Raw genomic sequence first — 26,280 nt, 5'->3', positions numbered from 1 at the left:
TTATTTGGTTCACTGTATTGACTCAGTGCCCATTGTTTAACAATATTACGCTATATGTGTTTTTATTTTGTTTCCAATTATATGATATCCTCTTCGTTTGGAGCACATCCCTACACCTGATCCAGTGCCTGATCTGGGTCGTATATATACTTTATTTTTGGGGTTATGTGCGGGGCGCCATAGATATAATATTTATGTCACTTAGTGGATAACCATACCTTTTGGCCCGGAGTGTAATTGGGTGGTTTCTGACAGTGGCGATCGGCCTGTCTCTTTTGCATAATGGTGGCCCGTCTAAGGTTATCCTGGATCTTCGCCCATGATGCCTGGCGATCCGAAATCCTTTCCTCAGCAGTCGGAACTCCTGTACTGGGACCTGACTTGGGAAGGACAGAAGGGTGAAAGCCATAGTTACAGAAGAATGGGGACTGTAAAGTGGACTCGCTCCTGGGAGTAGATCAAGTAGATCAAGACAGTTGTCCTGGGAGTCAGATACGAAACAGCGAAGAAACTTCTCTAGGGACTGGTTGGTCCGCTCCGTTTGACCATTAGTCTGCGAGTCGTACCCAGAAGAGAAATGAAGCGCCACGTTGAGTTTTTTACAGAAAGTCCTCCAGAATTTGGACACAAACTGTGAACCCCGGTCAGAAACTATGGTTTGGGGAGACCCATGAAGCCTGAATACCTCGGCTAATTTAGGAGCACTGGGTAAGCCCCTGAGGGGAATAAAGTGTGTCTGTTCAGTGAAGCGGTCGACCCCTACCAATATCGTGTCCATCCCCTTGGATTTAGGAAGGTCGACGATGGTCCATCGCGAGATGTTCCCATGGTCGATCAGGAATGGGAAGAGGTTGCATAAGTCCCGGAATCTTACAGCGTGGTGTTTTATTTTGTGCGCAGGTGGAACATGCTGTGACAAAGTCCTGAATGTCTTTGCGCATGCCAGGCCACCAGAAGGTTCGCTGTAAGAGATCTATCATCCTTTTGGTTCCTGGGAGACCCGCAGTCTTGGAGGCATGCCCCCACTGCATAACCTTGTGGTGAAGAGTTGGGGTGTGAATAAACGTCCGTCTGGCACCCAAAGACCTTGAGGGATCTGGTCTTGAACGTTGGCAATCTCTGACAGGGCATCAAAGGTGTTGGCCGAAAGGACACAGTTGGGGGGAAGGATAGTCTCTTGGTGGTCCTTGGTTATATCCTCCACTGCAAACTGCAGTGAAAGTGCATCCGCTTTCACATTTTTAAAGCCTGGGAGATAGGATATGAGGAAATTGAACCGGGTAAAGAAGAGAGACCAAAGTGCTTGCCGGGAATTTAAGCGACAGGCAGTTTCAATATACAGCAGGTTCTTATGATCCGTAAGAATAGTGATGGGGTTCTCTGCTCCTTCCAGGAGATGACGCCATTCCTCCAAGGCCATCTTGATTGCGAGGAGCTCACGGTTACCTACATCATAATTACGTTCTGCCGCAGAGAATTTTCTAGAGAAGAATGCACACGGATGCAGCCTAGCTTGTGGGTTCCTCCTCTGGGACAAGATAGTTCCAGCTCCTACGTCCGAATCATCCACCTCAAGCGTGAAGGGCAGTCCGGGATCAGGATGCACTAAGATAGGAGCTGAGACGAAAGCTTTCTTAAGGACTTTAAATGCCATGATAGCTTCGGAGGACCATTGTGCTGGGTTAGCTTTCTTCTGGGAAAGGGCTGTGATGGGTGCGACTACGGCAGAGAAATTCTTTATAAACCTGCGATAATAATTGGCGAAGCCTAAGAACCGCTGTACCGCTCTCAGGAGGCAGAGCGGGGCCAGTTTATGACTGCTTCTACTTTAGCTGGGTCCATGGCAAGGCCTGTGTCCGAGATGATGTATCCCAAGAATGAAGTAGATGACTGGTGGAACTGGCACTTTTCCAGCTTTGCAAACAGATGGTTCCTCCGCAACCTCTGAAGTACCTGTTTAATGTGTCTTGTGTGTTCCAGAGCGTTCTTGGAGAAAATTAGAATATCGTCCAGGTAGACCACCACGTGCTGATCTAGCAGATCTCTGAAGACGTCATTCACAAAGTCTTGGAAGACTGCGGGGGCGTTACAAAGACCGAAGGGCATCACCAGATACTCGTAGTGCCCATCCCATGTATTGAAAGCTGTCTTCCATTCATCCCCCTGAAAGATCCGAACTAGGTTATAGGCACCCCGAAGGTCGAGCTTGGAGAAGATAGTGGCTCCTTGTAACTTGTCAAAGTTCTGCAATCAGGGGTAGTGCGTACCGGTTCTTAATGGTCACCTTGTTGAGTCCGCGGTAATCGATACATGGACGCAACGTACCATCCTTCTTCTTCACAAAAAAAAAACCTGCCCCTGCTGGAGATGAGGACTTGCGAATGAAGCCCCTCTGTAAATTTTCTTGTATATCGTCTCTCATGGCCTAGGTCTCGGGAGGAGACAGGGGGTAACAGCAGCCTCTGGGGGAATAGCGCCTGGGAGAAGATCTATGGGGCAATCGTAGGCGCGATGGGGTGGCAACTCTTCGGCTTGGGTCTTGTCAAAGACGTCCCTGAAGTCACTATAGATCTCCGGGAGTTGGGACTTACTTGGTTCCGGAACAGAGGCCCCTTCTAGAGCTTAGGGAGCATCTAGACAAGTCTCTTGACACCTATCTCCCCAAGTGATGGGCTGTGACTGGAGCCAATCGATCTGGGGGTTGTGGAGCTGGAGCCAGGGGAGACCCAGGATCACATCTACCGCTGGCGTGTGGATGGCATCTAACCATGTATGCATCTAACTATGTATCCATTCGGAATGGCCACCGATCATCTTGTGATGGAGAGGGACGGTCTGTAGGGATATGAAAGTGAGCTGTAAAGGCCTACCGTCAATGGCCTTGAGGCTTACGGGACGATCCTTGGTTATCAGCGGAATACGATTCCTTCCTGCAAAACCCTGATCGATGAAGTTTCCGCTGAAGCCGGAATCCAGGAAGGCCTGTGTGATGGTGTTTCTGAAGTCTCCTGCTAATGTGACGGGATGAGTACCTTCGAAGGCATTTTGGGAGAAGACGGAGAGGTGACCATGCCCAGTGTAGTCCTCCCAATACTCACTGGGCTTTGGCGTTTCCCGACCTAGATGGACAGGTGACTGCCAGGTGTCCACTGTTTCCACAATAGGGTCACAGACCTGCGCGACGTCGGCGCTGCTTCTCTGCCGGAGACAGGCGAGTAACTCCCAGCTGCATGGGTTCTTCAGCGGATAAGGAGGCGGCATCCCTGCAGGCTGTATGAGGAACAGAAATCGGTTGCATACCTTTTGGGCGGTTTCCCCTCTCGGTTTTCCGCTCCTGTAGCCGCTGGTCCTTACGAATGCAGAGAGCGATGAGCTCCTCCAATCCGGTGGGACGTTCCAGAGCGGCCAACTCATCTTTAAGGGATTCAGTTAAACCCTGCCAGAAGACAGCGGCCAGCACTTCGTCATTCCAATTCGTTTCTGCCGCGAGGGTGCGAAATTCGAGTGCATAGCGGGCCACTGAACGGTTTCCCTGTAGTATATTGAGGAGAGAAGAAGCAGCAGTTACCCTCCTTCCTGGCGTGTCGAACACCTTACGGAACTCTCCGCAGAATCGATCCAGGTCGGAGATTAGATCCGGACGTTGCTCCCAAATAGGTGTGGCCCAAGCTAGGGTGTCGTCGGTAAGCAGGGAGATGATATATATGCCACCTTGGAGCGGGAAGAGGGAAAATGAGAGGGTAGCAATTCAAACTGTATGGCGCACTGCCCCAGGAAGCCGTGACAGGCTGAAGGATCTCCTGCGTAGCGATTGGGAGTGGGTAGGCGGGGTTCAGAGGTTACTGTCGGAACCAGCAGCTGTGGAGGAGGGGATGTAGGCGCGGCAGGGATGGGAGGAGGTACGAGAGTCTTAAGTTGGTCGGAGATGGTGCCTAGGGAGCGTTGAAACAGTTCCATACGCTCCTGATTTTGGTAGAGGCAAGCCTCTACTTGCTTGAATAGGCCCTCATGCTCTTGTAGGCGTCGACCCACCTCAGCGGGGTCCAGGTTTTTTGGGCTGAGCATAATGTCACGGGTGCTCACCAAAAACCAGGATCGGACCACGAGGCTGAGGTGGGGATATGAAAACACTGACTTAGGCCACGAAGCTGGGTTCGGGTTGTGCTGCTCGTGGTCGTCGGAGGCCGGGTCCGGCAGGAGAGGGTAGAATCGTAGGAGGTACTTGACGTATCAGGGTTGGAGAAGTCGAGAGTAGTCAGAGTCCGAAGTCAGGGTCATGGGTAAGAGAGAGTAGAAGTTCGATGAGAGCGTCGAGTCCAAGGGTGCCAGAGGTCAGGAGTCCGGATACAATGCTGGGATCTAAGTACAAGGAGACAAGACGAATGTAACAAAGTGGCTTGTAGCAAGCACAACTAAGAACTAACTATGCTCCCCAATCAGCCTATGGCTGATTGAACTAAATACCAGTGAGGAGCCAATGGGGATGGTATTAGGTTAGGTCACAGGTAAGTGGACCGCTGATAGGCCAAGGCTGGGTGCTGAGGATTCCAAGCGATTGGTAAGTGCAGCCATATATATGCGTGCGCGTGTCCGTGTGCCCGCGACTGGGACTCAGCGCTGGGGCGGCTGCCAGGAGGTGCTGGTGTGCGTGGCGGTCTGCCTTGACAGCGCACACAACCCACCGCTGGAGCGCGGGTCACCGCTGAGCGGGAGATGGCAATCCGGGCGCGGCATTCACTCGCCCCTGGACGGGAAGTGCCGGTATGCGAGGAGCGCGGGGGGAGAGGGTCAACTTAGCAGGTAAGGGACGCGTCGCCCTTACATAAATGTGCTGTTACAGTGGCAGGTTTGCTTATAAAAGTATTGGTACTGTAGCAGGTATGCTTATAAAAGTACTGGTACTGTGGCAGGTTTGCTTATAAAAATATTGGTACGTGGCAGTTTTGGATATAAAAGTACTGGTACTGTGGCAGGTTTGCTTATAAAAGTACTGTTTGCTTGCCTGATCGCATTTTCGTCTGCATGAACGACTTTGTGTGCTGTGTGAATTTTGAGCAAACGGGGCGCGTGCTCGTGCATATGCCTGACCGCATTTTCGTCTCCATCAAGGACTTTTAGTGCTGAGAATTTTGAGCCAGCGGGGGTGCTCGCGCGATCGTGCAGGCGCCTGATCGTGACACTTTTTCGTCTCCATGAAGGAGTTTTAGTCCTATGAGAATTTAGGTAGGTGCCAGCAAAGAAGTTTCACTTCAAAAAAGAATGAATGGGTTTGAAACCAAACAAAAGTCTGACATTATCACAAGGATAAAAATTTTTAAATGGCAGTGGGCCAGACATATCGGAAGAAGCGACCATCATTGGACAAATATGGTAGTCGACTGGATTACAAGGAAAATTAAAAGACCAAGAAGACGACGACCGAAAGTAAGATGGGAGGATGAAACCAGAAAATGATGATACCTATATATAAAGGGTATGTGAAGTACATGTGAAAATTCAAGCTTGTGCACGGGTGCAGTGCAGGGAACAGGAATGGATTCACAGTGAGAAGTGAAATCCTATGCGCATATACACACATATATTCATGTAAGAAATAAATAAAAATTAAAAAAGAACAATATACACAGACATGTATATATCCATGTGCCTACAACACACTCTCTGATATTCCTTTACTGACCCCCCCACCCCACAACACACACACAGCTCAGTCACTTCACCTCCGTGCAGCTTCCTCTGCTATCCCTGTACTGACACCACACACCGCTTGTCAATGCACCTCCATATGCTGCCCTGCAACGTACTATTCCTGTACACACGCACATGTTTATGAATGGGTTGTGTGTGCATGTCGATGTGTCACAATCCTGTCTCCACAGCAGATGGCTGTTTTTCCTGTTATCTTCCCTAATAGCCCCCTTGGTTGTAGGGCGATCCTATTAATCAGGGTGTTATGGCAGCTGAGAGGTGTTTACCCTGCAATGTATGCACATACTAAGATCAGAGGTCAGGAGTGACAATCATATGCATGGTTGAGGAGGGACCTCCCAGCGTGTGTGTGTGTGTTCATGACACTGTTCCCTGTAAGGCAGGGGTGGGCAACCTACTTTTCAATATAGCCACAGGTGTGGCGAATTAGAAGTGAAAATAGCCACACCATGTAAAAATTGAGGTATTATGTTGCGCATGTGAAAACAAGTTTATAAATTCCCAGGCCCGTTCTATAGTGTGTGTGCGCGTGCCTGTGCGAACGTGCGTGTACGTGACACATGCTTTTTGTGTGTATGCTGTGAGCGAGTGAGATACTGTGTGTACAGTATGTGTGTGTGTGTACAGTATGTGTGTGTGTGTGTGTATGTATATGTGTGTGTTATAACTACGTTTGAAATAAATAAATTAATACTTTAATAAATTATTTATTAACATTGTTACATGCGTACATACACACATACACACACATTTCAGCGGCGGTAGCAGCGCGAAATCTTTTTTTTCCTCATCTTCCCTCGTCAGCTGGTTACACGCTCACTGCCGCGCGCACGCGCGGCACCGTTATAGAAAGGCTGACTAACCTCAGCCAACTATAACTGCCGTGCGCGTGCATGGCGCAGCAAACGCACGCACTATAGAACGGCCCTCAGACCGCAAACTCCCTCATCCTCTCACCCCCCATCATCCTCCTCTCACGCCACCACCACTACCATCATCATCATCTCCTCACCCCAATCATCATCTCATTTAATCCCCTCATCTCCCCCAGCACCCTTTCCTCCCTCAGCACCCTTTCCTCTCCCAGCACCCCTGTCCTGCCCCCAGCACCCTTGTCCTGCCCCCAGCACCCTTGTCCTGTCCCCAGCACCCTTGATCTCCCCCAGCACCCTTGTCCTGCCCCCAGCACCCTTGTCCTGCCCCCAGCACCCTTGTCCTGCCCCCAGCACCCTTGCCCCCCCCCCAGCACGCTTGTCCCGCCCCCAGCACCCTTGTCCTGCCCCCAGCACCCTTGTCCTGCCCCCAGCATCCTTGTCCTGCCCCCAGCACCCTTGTCCTGCCCCCAGCACCCTTGATCTCCCCCAGCACTCTTGTTCTCCCCCACACCTTTGTCCTCCCCCCAGCCCCTTTCAGAAGTCCCCCTCATCATCTGTCCCCCTCCCCCATTCCTACCAGATCGTGGCACAGAGGCGATGGAGGCAGTGGTGGTGGGAGGGGGGGAGGAGGGAAGCGCAGCAGCACGTCAACTTCAGCTGGAGCCGGCACGGAGGGGAGCGCGGTAGCGCGTCAACTTCTGAAGCCGGCTCGGAGGGGAGGGAGCGTGCGCATTCTGAGCCCTGGAGCGGGCGCGCGCGCATTCGGAGCCCTGGAGCGGGCGCGCGCGTTACATGCTGGAGCGCCCGGGGGTGAGGGAGGGGAGCGCGTCACACCGCTGGAGCGCGCTCCTTCCCTACCAGGGGAGGAGAAAGGGGGGGGCACACAAGAAGTCCTGGTGGCCCTGTTCGCCACAGTTTCAATGCCAATTCGCCACAAGTGGCGAATGGCGACAGGGTTGCCCACCCTGGCTGTAAGGGGTCTGCTCAGAGCAGGTGGAAACTGCACAAATCGGGAGCTATCGTCTGATTCACTTTAGTGATCAGTCATCATAAATTTCCAGTACCAGCACAATTAAAAGGGGCGATCCTACGTACCCGGCCAGATAACAACCTTTTCGGAAAGAATTTCATAGTCTAATTGGCTTCCCTAAACAAATCTAACAATTTTAATAGCAAAGGTTTGTCTGATTTTATTTTTGGGAATAAATTATAAGCTGAATTTCTTTGTGGCCTCTGAACGGGGGAGTGTTTGTTAATTAAGTTTTTACCCTCTGCCCAACCCTGTGGCGACAATAAAGATAAGAGGAGCGGGGAAAAGGGGGCTTTCCTGTGCAAACGCTTGTTGAAAACGTTGACATCAGACAAAAGGGAGCAGGCAATGGAACCCCGCCCAAATCAGTTCACTATGTTTACACAATAACTAAAAAATTTAAATGTAATACACAGACATGTCAGATTTCAGTAAGGATAGCTTCAGTCTCCCAGATGTTACTCCTTAAACATGTAATTGGCATTAGTTCACTTTGATCCTAGGAGGGACTGACCCCTTTAATGCATTGCTGTGTATAGGGTACATGATGTGTGTGAGAGCATGTTAATTACCTGACACAATATAAATTAACAAATTAGAAGATGAATGCTGCACTCCCCAACAAAGAAAATAATAATAAATACCGGTGCTCCTGGTTCAGGAATCTCTGGGTGGTATTCCAAGTGAAGTAGGAAGGAAGAGCCTTCCTACAATTTAAATTAAGACAGCATTATGTGTATTTTATTTATTTATAATTAGTGTTAACAAATATAAATTATTAGTGTAATATTATTTATAAATAGCCATATTGTGAAAATAATACATTTTGTAAACCTATAAAATTAAAGATCGGTGATGCATCAAATACTTTTTTTGTTGCTACATAGCAACGTATTTCTGCGGTAACATTAGGGTTTATGCCCGGTTCAACATGGCAGACTATACTGATGTACTTTCTGTTTAGTATTTACATCAGTATTAACACCTGTACTCAAACCGCAGTACATTTCTATATGGACCGCCAAAAAGAAAAAGGTAAAAAAAAAAAAAAAGGTTACCACTTACAACAAATTTCTCTCCCAAAAGCAGTTTTATTTAAGGAACAACGAAGAACAACATATTTTAGATCCACTCAGTACCTTTCATCACATTTAGGTCATTTTTTGGGGTTGAATATTTTTACCACTGTTTGTCATAATTTCCATATGAGCAATAGAAGAATTTATAGGGAACGGTTTTATGAAGCAATAGAAGGGGTTATATGTAGCAATAGGAGGAGTTATAGGAGGGTTAAATGGAGCAATAGGATTTATATGGAGCGGTTATATGGAGCAATAGGAGGAGTTATATGAAGCAATTTAAGTTATATGGAGCAATAGGAGTTATATGGAGCAATAGGAGTTATATGGAGCAGTTATATTGAGCAATAGCAGGATTTATAGGGAGCGGTTATATGAAGCAAAAGGAAGGGTTATATGGAGCAATACGAGAAGTTATAGGGAGCGGTTACATGGAGCCATAGGAGGAGTTATATAGGAGCTATAGGGAGGGGTTATATGGAGCTATAGGGAGGGGTTATATGGAGCAATAGGAGGGGTATATGGAGTGGTTATTTGGAGCAATAGGAGTTATATTGAGTGCTTTTATGGAGCAATAGGGGAAGTTATAGGGATAGGGTAATATGAAGCAATAGGAGGAGTGAAGGGGTTAATGGGGCTATGCTCTGCAGGTCTCTGTCAGGGAAAGAGTTACTGTTTTTTCTGCCCCTGAAGGTCTGGTTAATGGTTACAGAATCACACAGGAAAGGTCTGCTACCCCCTCCCCTGTCTCTCAGCTCATAGTGATCCCTGGACGGGCCTCTGTACTAATGGGTCAAAGATTAGATGGCGCTTCTAGTGATGTAGTTATGTGTATATAGCTCTTGCAGTGTATATAGTGCTGTGTATATTCTATTCTATGTATTTCTGTGTATAGCACTATCAGCAGATATGGTGCAAATTTGTGTGTATGTAGCACTGTTAGGGTATACCGCACTGTATTTATATAGCAATAGCACTGTCAGTATATATGGTGCTGTATTCTTGTGTACATAGCACTGTCAGTGTATACGGCACTGTATTTATGTGTATACAACGCTGAAAGTGTATACAGTACTATATTTATATACTGTAGTGCTGTCAGTGTATACCACCCTGTATTAGTGTATAAAGCGTTGGCAGTGTATACAGTGCTGTATTTATTTTTATATAGTGCTGGTGGTGTATATATTGTACTGTATTTATTTGTATAGGGTGCTGACGGTGTATACAGTATTGTAGTTATGTGTATATAGCATTGGCGGTGTATTCAGTGTTTATTTATGTGTATTTAGCATTGGACATGTATACAGTATTGTATTCCTATTGCCCTATCAGTCACTGGTTTTTATGTATCGGATTTTTTTTAATTGGATGACCTGCAAATTACTCTTATTAAAACACTTTAACAACAATTTAACTACTAGACCACATCTTTCCAAGCAAATGGTTACTTGTGGGACCAGTTCATACCTCAGGGGGTGGGTTTATCAATGAAATGAGAGGGAGAGATATTAAGGTAGGAGATATAGAGGGATTAGTGTGGGATAGCTGTTGATGGTAGAATTAGAGAGAGGTGGTAGACAGGCGGGTTATGAAGGTAACATCACATTCCTAACAATATGAGAGTGAGTCTTACCTTCTGTACCTGGGCGGGCTCCATCCTGCTCCTGTTATCCAGCATGAGGAGACGAGAGGGGCCCAGAGGGTGGAGGGGCCACCAGGGAGCTGATCCGGTCACTTGTATCCCCTCACTCAGCTCTCCTACCACAGCCAGAGTAAGTCACTGTCCGAGGTGCTGAATGCAGATCAATGCTTTTGCCCCCAAGTCAGCCACTCTCACCAGAACACTTGGTTTTCCTTTTACATCTAACTCTCCTTCTCGCTGTCTCTTTATGTCTGTTGGCTGTTCTTGACAGTCACTCTGTTTAGGTCTCACTCTAATCCCCCACTGCTCCTTTTCCCCTCTCCCCTTCCTTACTCTTCCCTCGTCTTCCGGCTGTGAAATAATGAATACTCGTTACACTTTCACCTCGAGAAACAAAATAAAACTAGTGTGAGGATTACCGAGCCTGGCACCCATCAGAAACTTCAGGACTTCCCCAAACCGTTTTCATAACACACTGTATAGAGGGGTTTCGGACCTGGCCCATTTACAATGCCACTATTCCCTACCCCCTCTCTTACAACGTGCTGGCCTGTGAAGTGTTAGCTCTATATATAGCCTCTCACTCAAACACACTCACGAGTCAGTGCACCTGTAAACCTGCCTCTCCGTCGCTTAACTGCTTCATGGCTACAGGGGCATGGAAAAAACACAAAAGCCAAGCAATGGTTAACTACTTGACTGGTTTCAATAATTATAATATATATATTTTCTTATATAGCACTGGCAGTGTGCACAGTGTTATACATAGAATTTTACATACACAATGAGCCCCTGCCCCGTAGAGCTTACAATCTAATGTTGGAACTCGGGCACAAAGACATTGAGTAACTTGCCCAAGGTCACAAGGAGAGCTGACACTGGGATTCAAACTGGGTCCACCCACTTTAATGGCTGTGACATTACCACTGCTATCCCTTCACCCCACTTTTGCAGCAGGTAGACTTAATTATGATGCAACACAACCCATAATGCCTTAATGTGGCATATATTTGGGGATTATCTCAATATCACCCGGCATTGGGGCGCACGGAGATCGGTATTTCCAAGATAGAGGGGACTAAGATAATATCTAAAAGATCAATGGGAAGGTGGAGGAAGGCAGAAAAAGATAAAAAGTGAATCCAAAGACTGTGCAATATTTACATTATAGGCTTAAGGAAGCATGGACGAGTCCTGATTCAGCTCCGTGGTCTCTGCTCTGATATAATCAAATAAAAACCCTCCAAAACCTCACCTATGCCTCCAAAAAACACCACCATGGATAGGCCAACCTCCAGGCATGCCTTCAAAGAAGGACAAAAAGGTCCTGGTGCAGGAGATGTCCCGCTTCTTCCAAAAGGGCAAAGTACCTCTGAGAAATCCGAAAAATGGCAGTGAGGTGCGCATGCATGAGAGAGTCTATTCTGAATTGGAGCAGGAAGAAGAGGAGAATACACAGATAAATCTAAAAGCTCTTAAGGAACTCTTTAAAGAAATGTACAGGGTTTTTCAGACTGTCCTGGTCAAGGCTGTAGCTGAATTCAAGTCAGAGCTCTCTACAATAGCCACAAGAACAACCCAGCTGGAGAACAAATTAGATGTACCTCTCCAGTGTCAAGGTACCACTGACAATGAGGTTTTAAGGCTTACTGAAGAGGTCAGAAACCTTAAAGGCACGGTTGATGACCTTGATAATAGTGAGAGGAGACAAAGCCTCAGCTTAAGCCCGCGTCCATAGTTTGCATGACGGCACGCGCGACATTGCACGCGCCGCACACAAAAGCCTGTAAGGCAATGCGCCCGGCCATAGAGCGTGCGTGTGCGTGCATGGGCGCGACCGGGCACACCCACAAACATTGAATTGGAGCTGCTCTTGGTCGCGTCTTCTCCTCCAGACCCCACAGGCCACGAATCGCCTGCGCAGCAGGCGTGCGTGATGTCATGCGCTCTGTCACACGCCTACTATGTACAAGACCTAAGGAACGTCCCATAAGGAATTTCCACATAGGATCTGCAGCCATATTTCAAAATGCATTTTTTGCACATTGAATCTACAGTTCAAAAGGATCACATGCAGATGGACCCAGTGCTCTGTGTGCTTTGTCCAAGACTTGCCGATCCAAGGAAGAGCAGAGATGTGGTCATAAAAATTGCATCATTATACCACAAAAGAGAGAATTATTATGGGCTGCAGTAATCAAGTCTCAATAGAGTTTGAAAACTCTGCCATCCAAATCTTCCAGGAAATCTCAAGAACCACTATTGCAAGGAGAAGAGGCCTTCACCCGGTGACCCATAGCCTGAGAGATCGTGAGGTCTGAAACAGATGGGCATTCCCCTCCCGCCTGATTGCAAACAAGAATGTGAGACAGGGCTCCTTGAGGCGGCTGACTCCTTTCTGGAGTCCTTGGGCCTTAAATCCCGTCGGTCTGAGGTGCAGAGATCATAGAATCCCCCACGGCGCACAAGATCCCTAGTAGCATTGCCAGGACGTGAAAGACCAGAGGCCCAGAAGCGGAGTGGTCAAGGCAAAGAAACGAGCGGACCACAGGAGATGGGTTAATCCAGGGGGGGGGGGGCACATTTCAGTGTTGGGCCACGAGTTGGATGTAAGCAAAGTCCAGAGCCACCGGCTGCACCTATTTTGGTGCATTCCCCGATTTCGCCCCAAGTTGAGGTAACAAATCAGTCCAAAAGGTTCCTCCTGATGACTGAGCTGAAGCCTATGTCTGTGTAAGTACTATGGAGGGTTTGAGGCCCCTATTCCGGACAGTTCCTGGGTCCAACTGAAGACTCCCCATGTGAGATTTGGAGTAAGACATACTCTGGATTACATAGATACATACTTGTATAGTAGATGAGGTTGAAAAAAGATATATGTCTTTCAAGTTCAACCTATGCTTTATCCTATATTTGTATTTACAGTATATTGATCCACTGGAAGGCAAACAAAAAACCCCAGTGAAATATCATCTAATTATATGTCTCATAAGGGAAAAAATAAATTCCTTCCTGACTCCAAATAATAGCATTCAGATTACTCCCTGGAGTATGCAAATACAAAAACCTTCCCACCCACATACAAAAAAAAATCTCCCCCCAAATACATACAAACACCCCATCCCCCAAATACATGCAAACACCCCCCAAATACATACAAACTCACCCACATCCCTCAAATACATTAAAAACCTGCCAAATACATTCAAACCACCCTCAGATACATAAAGAAACAACCCCCACATACATACAACCCCCCACCCCCCAAATACAATAAAAAAAAACACCGACTGTCGCACGACGAGCTTCTGACGCCGTCGCATGCTGGGCCTCTCTCTCATGTTTGTGTGCATCGGAAGCTGATCCCAACTTGCTCCCGGCGCTCACTGACGTCAGAGAGGCCGGCCTGCACCAGCGTCAGAGTCTCGGCGTGGGACAGACAGTAAGGGAGGTCTGCAGCTGGGGGATAGCCGGGACCCGGTGGCAATGAGAGGACCAGCAGCCGGACAAAGAAGTCAGACCCAACTTCTTTGCCTGACCACCGGGCCCTCCGCAGCACAGGGCCCGTGACACTTGTCCCAGCTCTCCCCCCCTGTTAACGGGCCTGCTTCTGGAGAGAAATTAAATCATGCTCTGATTCTACTACCTTACACAATTTAGTGTCATCAGCAAAGATGGAGACTTTGCTCTCTATGCCAACCTCAAGGTCATTAATAAACAATTAAAAAAGACTCTGCGAGAAAATGGAGAGTTAGCTGGTGCCAGCTATAGGCCAATTTCCCTCCTAAACTCTGACTTAAAACTATACAGTAAAATCCTAGCAAATAGTTGAACCAAAACCTTCCCCGTCTGATCAAGTCAGATTTATTAGTGAATGTCAAGCTTCGGACAACACTTGTAAAATTGTTAACATAATAGACTATATAAACACCACTAGAGCTAAGGCCATGCTATTGAGTTTAGATGCAGAGAAGGCTTTCGATAAGATTAAGTGGCAATTCTAAATAGAATCCTGCAGGCCTTTGGTTTGCAGGGTTGCTATTTAACTGGGGTCTAAGCCCTTTACAAATCCCAAACGGCAACAATTAAAATGGCTTGTGTTGATTCTAACCAAATTCTGATCCAGAACAACACAAGACAGGGGTGCCCCCTGTCACCACTGTTGTTCACTCTATCGATCAAACCATTGCTGTCCACTATCAGGAAATGCCCAGATACACAAGGCATCCAGATAGGAGAGCAAACCTTTAAACTGTCACTGTTCGCAGACGACATCATACTGACAATCTCAAACCCACTAATCTCCCTCCCTACTCGGCAGTCAGCACTACAGGACTTTGGCTTCCTCTCAGGGTACAAAATTAATACCGACAAGTCAGAAGCCTTAAATTTAACTCTCTCGAGTCTAGAAGTAAAGCTGATTACACAAATTTTCAAATATCGCTGGCAGGATTCTAGATTCAAATATCTGTGAATCTTTCTTACTAAAAAATGACCACACATTGTACAAATATAATTACCCAGAACTATTCACAAAAATTAAAGAGGATTTACTTTCTTGGAATAACTCCACATGTCATGGATGGGCCATATTAGATTGGTTAAAATTAATACTGTATGTTGCCAAGGTTATTACTCCATTTCCAAACCCACTCGATTTCTTTTCCATTAAAAGTCATTAGAGAGATTCAGAAAAAGATCATCCAATTTATCTGGAACAATAAAAAAACAAGAGTAGCTAAATCAGTCATTTTCTCTCCAAGAGAAAGAGGATGCCTAGCTGTCTCAGACATCAGAAGATATTTCCTAGTAACACATCTGAAACGGATAATCTATTGGTTTTCAGAAGCAAAACTTCACAGCTGAGTAGATATAAAAAATACACTAAACCCATGCGACTGACGTCCCTCCTATGGCAAGAGAGGTCCAACAGCAGTGGCGTAGCTAGACATGTGCGGGCCCCCGGGCAAAAAAAAATTCAGGGCCCCCTCATGTCTCTGCTCTCTCTCCCTCTGCTCCTGCCTCTCTCTCTCTCTGCCTCTCTCTGACTCTGCCTCTTTCTCTCTCTACCCCTGTCTCTCTCTCTGACCCTGCCTCTCTCTCTCTCTGCCCTGCCTCTCTTTCTGCCCCTGCCTCTCTCTCTCTGCCCCTGCCACTCTCTCTCTGCCCCTGCCACTCTCTCTCTGCCCCTGCCTCTCTCTCTGCCCCTGCCTCTCTCTCTCTCTGACTCTCTCTCTACCCCTGCCTCTCTCTCTCTGCCTCGCTCTCTGCCTCTCTCTCTCTGCCCCTCCCTCCCTCTCTCTCCCTCTTCCCCTGCCTCTCTCACTGCCCCTGTCTCTCTCTGCCTCTCTCTCCCTCTTCCCCTGCCTCTCTCCCTCTTCCCCTGCCTCTCTCTCACTCCCCCTGTCTCTCTCTCTCTCTCCCCCCTCTGTTTGTTTCTCCCTCTCTCTGCTTCTCTATCTCCTATCTCTGCCTCTCTATCTCTCACTCTCTCTTTCTGCTCTCTCTCTCTCTCTCTTATGTATTTCTCACTTGTACTTCATTTTCTCTTTGTCTCTCTTCTTTTCTGTCTTCTTCCCTTTCATGCCTGTTTTTACCCCTGTGATATAACCCTTCCCCCCCTCTTACCTTTCCCAGCCTGTCTCTCAGGCTGCGGCTCTAGTCCCATGCTGCACTACTTGAGGCCCCGCCCACCTATGGAGGCTCTGCAGAGGAAGGAATTTACCCTCTGTCCTCTCTAGTGCATCCCAGGGCCCCGCCCCCTGACCCAGGTCCCACACACCTGCAGAGGAAGGGATTTCCCTCTGTGCTTCCTGCCCACTGAGAGCGGGCCCCCCAAGAGCATGGGCCCCCGGGCTTTGCCCAGGCTATAGCTACGCTCCTGTTCAACAGCTAGTCTCCCTTATTTGATTCGGAAACAATAAAATTCACATTGAACATATGGCATATGGTAAAATCTAAATTGCAAACAATAGTGAACCCCTCTACAATGATTCCCGTTATTGACAACCCAAGATTTGGTCCAGGATTTAATACAAATGCTTTTGACTCCTGGAAGAACAAAGATATTTTTGATATAGGGAACATGATATTTAAGGGTAAAATTTTGAAGTTTGAGGAATTCTGTGATAAATATTTAATTCCAAGATCTGAGATATTTAAGTTTCTACAGATTCACCATTGCATTCTCCACATATCCCCCAGAGGGGAATTGCCAGACTCTACAACTTTCCAAGGTCTCTGTAGACATAGGAAATATCAAAAAAAGGTTTAATATCAATACCAAGATCTAACACCTCTTAGGAGTTCTCCTTTCACTCACAATCATAGGTATATGGACTTATGGGCTCAGGATTTTCAAATTGAAATGACGATAGAGGAATGGGAGGATGTCAGAGAAAATGTGGCAAGGACTTAAATATGTATGTAACTGTGATTCCCCCACCCGGTGGGAGATTCTGCCATTACAGTGTGTGGTGCATGCTAGCTGTTGGTAAGCAGGAGGGCTGAGTCATGCGCCGATGGATGTGGGGACACAGGACAGGTTTCTGGCGTACATACCCCACATTAGTCTCTACTGGTACAGCGCCTCCATCGGCCGCAGGCTCCAGATGTATGGAGGCGATCTCCTACGATAGAAACAATCCCTCAACTTACGATAGAAACAATCCCTCAACTTCCCCAGTAAGATCACACACCAGGCAGGAGGTATATGAAACAGGAATGGTTTATTGGGTCAGAACTCGCAATCATGGCAGTGGCCTGCCCAATACAGTCTCTGGGTCGGCTACCCAGCTGTAGGATGGCCCCTGGACATCCACTATGGGTCAAGGGCCCCCACAGCTGTCCTTGCTCGTCCCTGACCCTCTAGCAGGAGCAGGGTAAAGGTCTACACTCACTCTCCCCCAAGCAAAAGAGGAACAGGGAAGGCCCAATATTAGGCAACCTGCTGTGTGACCTGCCTCTCTCTAGTGGAGAGAGGCACACCTACTACATTTGGGCGGCAATCCCCTTAAGTACAGCCAGGAGGACAGCACCAGGTCTGACCCTGGATTGGGCAACCCAGGCCTGGTTCCACCTCCTCCCCTGTCACTCACGGGCAACGCAGGGAGTGGGGAAAACCCATAACAAGTACTGGCAGCCTGCTCTTACCAGGGCTTACAGCCAGGGAGGGCAGACTGTTAGCCAAGAACCAGTCCTGGCGACATGTACAATTACAAAAGTGTAGTCCAAGTAAAGATGCACTCACAGTACCAGGTTAAAGAACGCCACGGGTGCATAGCAACAACAGTCCTGCTGGAAGCGGAACCACAGATATCATAAACTGGAAATAGAGGTATTCCACTGGTCTTCCAAAAATCATAGATTTAGCACCAAAGTTTCGGTTCACTTGCAAACCGTTATCAAGATGACAAAGTTTCGCAAGCAGACCGAAACATTGATCATTGTGCAATATATCTATGATTTTTAGAAGACCAGTGGAGTGCCCCTATTTCCAGTTTACAATTACAAAAAAAGAACATCGATAAAGTCCTTCACAGATGGTATCTCACTTCACAGAGATGGAGGCAGATATATCCAGAGGCATTGGATAGGTGTTGGAGGGGTTGCGGGATGTTGTGCGATATGACTCACATATGGTGGCATTGCCCAAAGATCCAGAATTTCTGGGGGATGGGGCAAAATCTGATCAGGGTGACCCTGGGTATGGAAGTTCCTCTTGACCCAGTTATATTTTTACTGGCAAAGCCAATTGAGAGCCTGAACCCGTCTACAAATAAGATCTCACATATTCTAACAGTAGCCCGGTGTTCAATAGCAGGGTCCTAGAAAAAACTCCAACCCCCTTGGAAAAGAGAGATTAACAGAGAATACATTAGATCCAATTAATGGAGAAACTTACCTCAGATATGAGAGGCATCACAAAGAAATTTAACAAGGTTTGGGATCCATGGGATAATGGATGTTATATTAACCTGCCAATCCTGTAGGAAATGTGCCAGGGTAGATGAGGCTAAAAGACACAGACTAAAACAAAAGAGTTAAATCCAACAATCACTCATGCTTGGGACCATTAGCGGGTGTCTTGTGCACTAAGGATAAACAAGATGACAGTGCCCACCGATGTGATGAATATGAAAGTCTGTTGTGGCAAGCTGCCAATGTTAAACTTTTTGAAAGAAGTGTATTAAATGGTATGTTCCCCCCCCTTTTTTTATTTTGTACCTCCCCCCACCTCCATTTTCCCCTTTGAAAACTAAAATAAAAAATAAATGTAGACATGGAGAGCAGGGTGTGGTGAGGGGACTTGTCAGTGGGGAGAACAAGCTGGTGATACCACTCTACTGAATGTCAGTAAGTCTTCTGTCCAATGCCACATCTGAAGAAGCACGAGAGGAAACAGACAAAGAAGAGGAGTCTGGGGACGAGAATATAAGATGGTGCATCTTATGAGATATTAGGATCTTAACGTAAACCGAGACAGAAAAGGGGGAGAGCGAAGAAAGGTGCCCATGCACAAAGAAGGCTACGACAGATGTATGGTTAGGTCTGGAGTCCTGGCCCCAGTTCTTAATGTCACTTCACCAGAAGATAATGGCAAGAATAGGGGTAGTATAATCATATCATTGTAAGCTTATTGTAAGGCCTAGGAAAGATCCCTTCATCTCCCTGTGCCTCAAGCTCAAGTAATTTGATTGAAAGCTCTTTGGGAAAGGATTATGTGTCTGCAAAATTCAGTTTACAGTGCTGTGGATAGAGATGAAGCGCTCAAATGCTAGGTATATTAACCATTAATAGCCAATGCCAAAGCCCAAGAATGATCCAAAATCAATAACATTAGGTGAGAATAACATCCAGCAATATTGGGTAAAAAGTCTCCTGAAGACAGGTAATGGGTGGGTGTAACCCCCCCACGATCAGTCTCATTGGAAAACAACCCTGTAGCAAATAATGTACTCACAAGTCCTTAGTAGGGGCTGGCAGGATGTGCAGCTTCCAGTAGTAGCAGATACAGGAAATAGAAAGGAGCGCACGATCCAACAATGTCCAAATAATGTACTCACAAGTCCTTAGTAGGGGCTGGCAGGATGTGCAGCTTCCAGTAGTAGCAGATACAGGAAATAGAAAGGAGCGCACGATCCAACAGGAGCAAAGAGAGGACCCAATGCAAAAAAATATATAAACTTTATTCTGTCATAACCTTAAAATCCAACGCGTTTCGAACGCTGGTGCGTTCTTTATCAAGGATAACATACACTGTTAAAACACCCATTTTTATATCTCTCTTACCTGCGATCCTTTCGCACCAAAACGGAGCACCCAATGACGTCATGACGGCCGCGCGTGCTACTGCGCATGTGCGAACCGCCCGAACGAATGGGCAGTCAGAAGGGGGGAAGTGAAGGCTGAGGCAAGAGGGGCAGGGAATATACTAAAGGCACAATAATAAACAATGTTGAAATAACGGTGGCCCAAAAGGGGAAAAAAAATGAAACCAGCAATAAGATCAAATGAAATAAGGTATCCAAATAATTGGCCCTAAGAATAGAAGAAAAGGAAAGGAAAAGAAAGGGAAACTAAAAATAAAAATAAAGGGAAGAGAGAAAAAGGAGAAAAAAGGGGGGGAAAAGGGACAAAAAAAAAGGGAAAGAAGAAAACAATAATAATTGAAGCAAAAATGGAAATAAAAAAGCACGAACACCAAAAAATGAAAAAATAATTAAAAACAATATTGATAACTTGATAAGAAAATCGGGATACTGCAGAACTAAATATCTAATAAATATAGTGGCATATTATTAAATAACTCATAATATATCAAATTAATATAATAATCACAAGAAAAAATGAGAAAAAAAATGAGAAAAAACATGAACATAAGAAACATATATATATATATATATAAAAAAAATCAGAGCAAATAATGACATTTAAAGTAAGGAACAATAATCAAAGAAAATGACTCAAATGCCATTCAATGTTCAAACCGAAGGGAGAACGTGTTCTAAGAATAAAAATCCAATAAGCCTCCCTTCGGTTTAATAAATTGATATGGTCACCACCCCTCACTTTATTACGAACCAATTCAATGCCCAAAAATGAGAAGTTGCCCACACTCCGAAAAGTGCTTGGAAACTGGATGATTCATATCATTCATTCTAATTAATCTTAAATGCTCTAAAATTCTAATTTTGAGAGCCCTGATGGTCCTACCCACGTATTTTTTCCCACGTCCACATGTAATCAGGTAAACAACAAATTTGGTATTACAATTTATGAAACCATTGATATAATATTTTTTAACAAAATTGTCAGCCCGTACATGTGGATGTGGAAAAGTATCAAAAAAGGTCGTTGATGGTGTCATGTGTTTGCACACACTACAGGTACCACATTTAAAAGAACCTTTGGTGGTAAAAGTAATGTTGCTGGTATTGGGAACTGTGATGTCACTGGGGGAAATATAAGAACCCACTGTTCTCGCTCGACGATAAACAAATTTGGGACCCGATGTAATATACTTATGCAAGACTGGATCCATGGATAGAACATTCCAGTGTTTGGAGATAATAGATTTTATCTCCCTACTTTGTCTGTTGAGGATATCCGAGAGTAAACTCCGAAAAGACTGATGCTGCAAATTGTGCACATATAATATCCACAACGTATCACAGGAGAAATATGTAAATGAATCCTTAAATGCGCTCCCGATCAGTGTACCAATAAAACATCCATTATAGGCATGTAAGTGAGTGAGACTGTGTATATGAGACTGACCAACGGGAAGGGGCTAGAGTGTGGTAGGGAGAGCCCGACAAGGCAGTCGAGCCGTGTCCCCTGCGTGGGAATCCGATACGGCTGGCCGCCACTGCCCTCCGCCACTGCCCTCACAAACCCGGCGTCTCCTACACAATCACAGATCTCCAGAGAGAGGAGTACTCACAGTGTTGACTCGCCGGGTTCAAGCTCCAGAGTGATGATGACGGTGTTGCCGATCAGGTGCGCAGAGAAGCGTGCTCCAGCCAATGGTAATAGCAGTTAAAGGGAAAGTATCAGGCGGTTCACAGCTACCGTAGGGGCACAAAACTGGTTGCCAAACGCAATCAAATAAAAAGGTTGTTTATTAAGTGCATATACATCAAATCTTCTGCTACAGAGAAAAACTCTGACGCGTTTCGTCCACCTATAGGGACTTTATCAAAGAGTACCTGGTTCAGCCCACAGTGATGCCTATATAGTGAGCCCAAAGCCATAATTGGACGTCATCAATTGGTATGAAAAAACTAACACACCAGATGAATAATAAACTAATCACTTCCTTAGAAGTGCATCCAAAACATAAACCCCATAGTAGTAATCACCTATAAGGGCTCATTGTGAACTATATCCAAAGCAATTGAAAAAACATTTGTAAAAAAGACAGACAAACCACACATGGAAATAATTAAAAACAAAACATAGCATAACAATACCGTCCTAACATATAAATGAACAGCATATTATGCAAGACACCAGTAACAATGTAGCAAAAGCGCAACATACATAAGTATCCAAAAGTGATAAGTAAATATAACAAAAATTGATCACTAAATAAATATAAAATAACTAGGTAAGTAAATTTAAAAATAAAAATAGAAATTAACATGTAGGATGAAGAGAACAATGAATGATCAAAACCTATGGTGTGTAGTGAAATCACAGAATACACCTTAATAACTAGGACCCATATTGAAAAAATTACCTATATGTAGAGATAGAAAACATAATAAAAGAAAATATAAATAAAAGCAATGAAAAAGTATGAATATTAAAAATATCAATATTAAACAATTAAATACCCACTAAGAAGTAACCAAGTGACTACAATAATAAATTAAACTAAAGTGTTTAAGGTCCCACTCCACATTAATACCCATAGGGCATAACATATTCATAGCATAGATCCAAAACATTTCCCTCATATTAAGTTTATGTAATCTATCTCCGCCTCTCGGATGTATACCCACATATTCTAATCCTGAGAAAGAAAAATATGCAATATCACCATGAGAACAAGATGCAAAATGCCGTGAAACCGGATGTGATAAATCTTTCTTCACAATGAGTCTGATATGTTCTTGAATTCTAAATCTCAATGGTCTAATCGTACGACCAATATATGACATTTTACATCCACATTGTAAATGATAAATTACATGGCTAGTATGACAGTTAATAAAGCTTCCAACACGGTGGTTACCATCACTACATTAAATATTCTTAATAGATTTTGCATATTTACAAACCGAGCATCTCCCACAAGGGAACAAACCTTTAGGAATGTTACATAATTGGGATCTTTGAGGAACAGAATTAAATAAACTAGGTGAAAGGTGAGTACCTAAAGTTTTAGCTTTTTTATAAATAAATCGAGGTCCTACATGTATGACAGATGCAATGTCCTTGTCTAAAGTGAGTATCTTCCAATGTCTGTGAAAAATCTCTTTAATAGCTTGAGATTGTCTATTAAAAGTGGTGATAAAGGATGGACATAAAGAATTATCCTCATATTTGTATTGATTCTTCTTTCTAGATGGTTTATATTTAATGATTTCCTTCCTATCCAATGAATCTGCATAATCGAATGCTTTAATGATATCATCATCCTTGTAACCTCTTGCTCTGAATTTATCCGCCATAACAAGTGATTGGGATCTAAACATCTCATTATCTGAGCATATTCGTTTAAGCCTAATAAATTGGGCCTTAGGTATACTTTTTATCAGGGAAGGTGGGTGACAGCTAGTTGCACAAAGAAGAGCATTCTTGGACTGGGGCTTACGAAAGATATTCGTTTGTATGTTCTTGTCATTATCAATGAACAATGTAATGTCCAAATAATTGATATGGTGCATATTATGTGTATATGTGAAATGTAAATTAAAATTATTAATATTAAGGGTGTTAATAAATGTGACAAGTGACTCAGAATCCCCATCCCACACCAAAATAAGATCGTCAATAAAACGTCTATAAAAAACTATGTGATTACGAAATAAATTAGAATCATGATAAATATATAGTGACTCCCAAAAACCCATAAAAAGATTAGCATAAGACGGAGCGAAAGAAGAACCCATAGCAGTGCCTAATTTTTGTAAATAATAACGTGAATCAAACATAAAATAATTGTGAGTTAATAAGAAAGTAACCGACTCCAATAAAAAAGTGCATAAAGTGATAGACAAGTCTGATAAATCGAAAAAGTGTTGTAGTGCATTGATGCCATGTTCATGTGTAATAATAGAATACAGGGAGGTCACATCCAACGTGACCCACCTGTATTCCCGTTTCCATTCTAAACCCTGTAATGACATAATAAGATCTGACGTATCCTTTATAAAGGAGGGCAGTTGATAAACCAATGGTTGTAAAAACCTGTCCACATAGCGCGATAACCCATCTCCCAAAGATCCAATACTCGCCACTATGGGTCGACCAGCGATTTATGGATCTTTGGGAGATGATGAAAAATGGGTACCATGGGATGTGGACAGGTCAAAAACTCAAATTCTTTATGATTAATAACTTCAAGTATCTTGCCCATATCCAAAAGCTCCATATATTGACTCATGTAATCCTCAGTAGGATTACTCTTAAGACATTGATAAAGTGATCTATCATTCAGTTGTCTATAAGCCTCCTTTTTATATTGATCGGCTGATAAGACCACTGGGCCCCCCCCCCCCTTATCCGCATTCTTTTGTGAAATGTAACTTTAAGGATCAATGTCTTTTATCTGATATGGAGGACATTCTTGAACAACAGGGGGAACAACTTAATATATCTTCACAGCCTTTTTTTGGTAATCATGATTCTGGTTTAAGGAAAAAATCGATTTTCTGTCCCAGCTCTCAGAGTGGTCCATATATTACGACCTTTGAGAAACTGGTGGAGCGAGACATTCGTTTATTGGGCAAAGGTTTTTCATTTGCTAATGTTGTGACTAACAATCTTACTATTTCAGAGGTTAAACAATTGGAGGTTCTCAAAAAGGATGAGAGATTTGTCTTTAAGAATGCGGATAAGGGGGGGGGGGGGGGCCTAGTGGTCTTATCAGCCGATCAATATAAAAAGGAGGCTTATAGACAACTGAATGATTTTTGTAAATAATAACGTGAATCAAACATAAAATAATTGTGAGTTAATAAGAAAGTAACCGACTCCAATAAAAAAGTGCATAAAGTGATAGACAAGTCTGATAAATCGAAAAAGTGTTGTAGTGCATTGATGCCATGTACATGTGTAATAATAGAATACAGGGAGGTCACATCCAACGTGACCCACCTGTATTCCCGTTTCCATTCTAAACCCTGTAATGACATAATAAGATCTGACGTATCCTTTATAAAGGAGGGCAGTTGATAAACCAATGGTTGTAAAAACCTGTCCACATAGCGCGATAACCCATCTCCCAAAGATCCAATACTCGCCACTATGGGTCGACCAGCGATTTATGGATCTTTGGGAGATGATGAAAAATGGGTACCACGGGATGTGGACAGGTCAAAAACTCAAATTCTTTATGATTAATAACTTCAAGTATCTTGCCCATATCCAAAAGCTCCATATATTGACTCATGTAATCCTCAGTAGGATTACTCTTAAGACATTGATAAAGTGATCTATCATTCAGTTGTCTATAAGCCTCTTTTTTATATTGATCGGCTGATAAGACCACTAGGGCCCCCCCCCTTATCCGCATTCTTAAAGACAAATCTCTCATCCTTTTTGAGAACCTTCAATTGTTTATGTGGACAGGTTTTTACAACCATTGGTTTATCAACTGCCCTCCTTTATAAAGGATACGTCAGATCTTATTATGTCATTACAGGGTTTAGAATGGAAACGGTAATACAGGTGGGTCACGTTGGATGTGACCTCCCTGTATTCTATTATTACACATGAACATGGCATCAATGCACTACAACACTTTTTTGATTTATCAGACTTGTCTATCACTTTATGCACTTTTTTATTGGAGTCGGTTACTTTCTTATTAACTCACAATTATTTTATGTTTGATTCACGTTATTATTTACAAAAATCATTCAGTTGTCTATAAGCCTCCTTTTTATATTGATCGGCTGATAAGACCACTAGGGCCCCCCCCCCCTTATCCGCATTCTTAAAGACAAATCTCTCATCCTTTTTGAGAACCTCCAATTGTTTAACCTCTGAAATAGTAAGATTGTTAGTCACAACATTAGCAAATGAAAAACCTATGCCCAATAAACGAATGTCTCGCTCCACCAGTTTCTCAAAGGTCGTAATATATGGACCACTCTGAGAGCTGGGACAGAAAATCGATTTTTTCCTTAAACCAGAATCATGATTACCAAAAAAAGGCTGTGAAGATATATTAAGTTGTTCCCCCTGTTGTTCAAGAATGTCCTCCATATCAGATAAAAGACATTGATCCTTAAAGTTAAATTTCACAAAAGAATGCGGATAAGGGGGGGGGGCCTAGTGGTCTTATCAGCCGATCAATATAAAAAGGAGGCTTATAGACAACTGAATGATAGATCACTTTATCAATGTCTTAAGAGTAATCCTACTATCCTCAGTAGGATCCAACTGTCCGCCCTCAAAAAGGTGTTCCACAAATAATTGAAGATCCAGAAATTCAATATGGTGCGTGTGAAAATTAAGAGTGAAATGAAGATTATAATTGTTATTATTAAGTTAATCAACAAAAGATCTTCAATTATTTGTGGACATCAACAAAATTATACAAACGGATACTTATAAGAAGCCTAATTCGGGGAACACCTTTTTGAGGGCGGACAGTTGCCATCCTCGCCATGTTATTAGGGCCATACCCAGGGGACAGTTCCTCAGGCTGAGAAGGAGCTGCTCTACTTTAGATTGTTTTCTTTCTTAGTCTGAGAAACTTGTCCA

At 44.4% G+C, this 26,280-nt stretch overlaps 1 protein-coding gene across 3 annotated transcripts in view; it reads right to left on the bottom strand.

Moving 5' to 3' along the window:
* GCK (glucokinase) overlaps positions 1-26,280 on the bottom strand; it is a 94,282-nt gene that overhangs the window by 45,830 nt on the left and 22,172 nt on the right. The window contains exons 1-2 of one of the 3 annotated variants that reach the window (XM_075601723.1): positions 18,242-18,526; positions 16,900-16,967 (exon numbers count right to left, since the gene is read on the bottom strand). The exons of the other annotated variants lie outside the window; for them this stretch is intronic. The gene's annotated coding sequence lies outside the window, so the exon portion shown is untranslated. Of the gene's footprint in view, positions 1-16,899; positions 16,968-18,241; positions 18,527-26,280 lie in introns of those variants that run through there. 3 annotated transcript variants of the gene reach the window in all.

The sequence above is a fragment of the Ascaphus truei genome, chromosome 5, assembly GCF_040206685.1.
Source record: "Ascaphus truei isolate aAscTru1 chromosome 5, aAscTru1.hap1, whole genome shotgun sequence".
Taxonomy (NCBI): domain Eukaryota; kingdom Metazoa; phylum Chordata; class Amphibia; order Anura; family Ascaphidae; genus Ascaphus; species Ascaphus truei.
The sequence above is the reverse complement of the archived record's forward strand: the minus strand, read 5'-3'. Positions and strand labels throughout refer to the sequence as shown.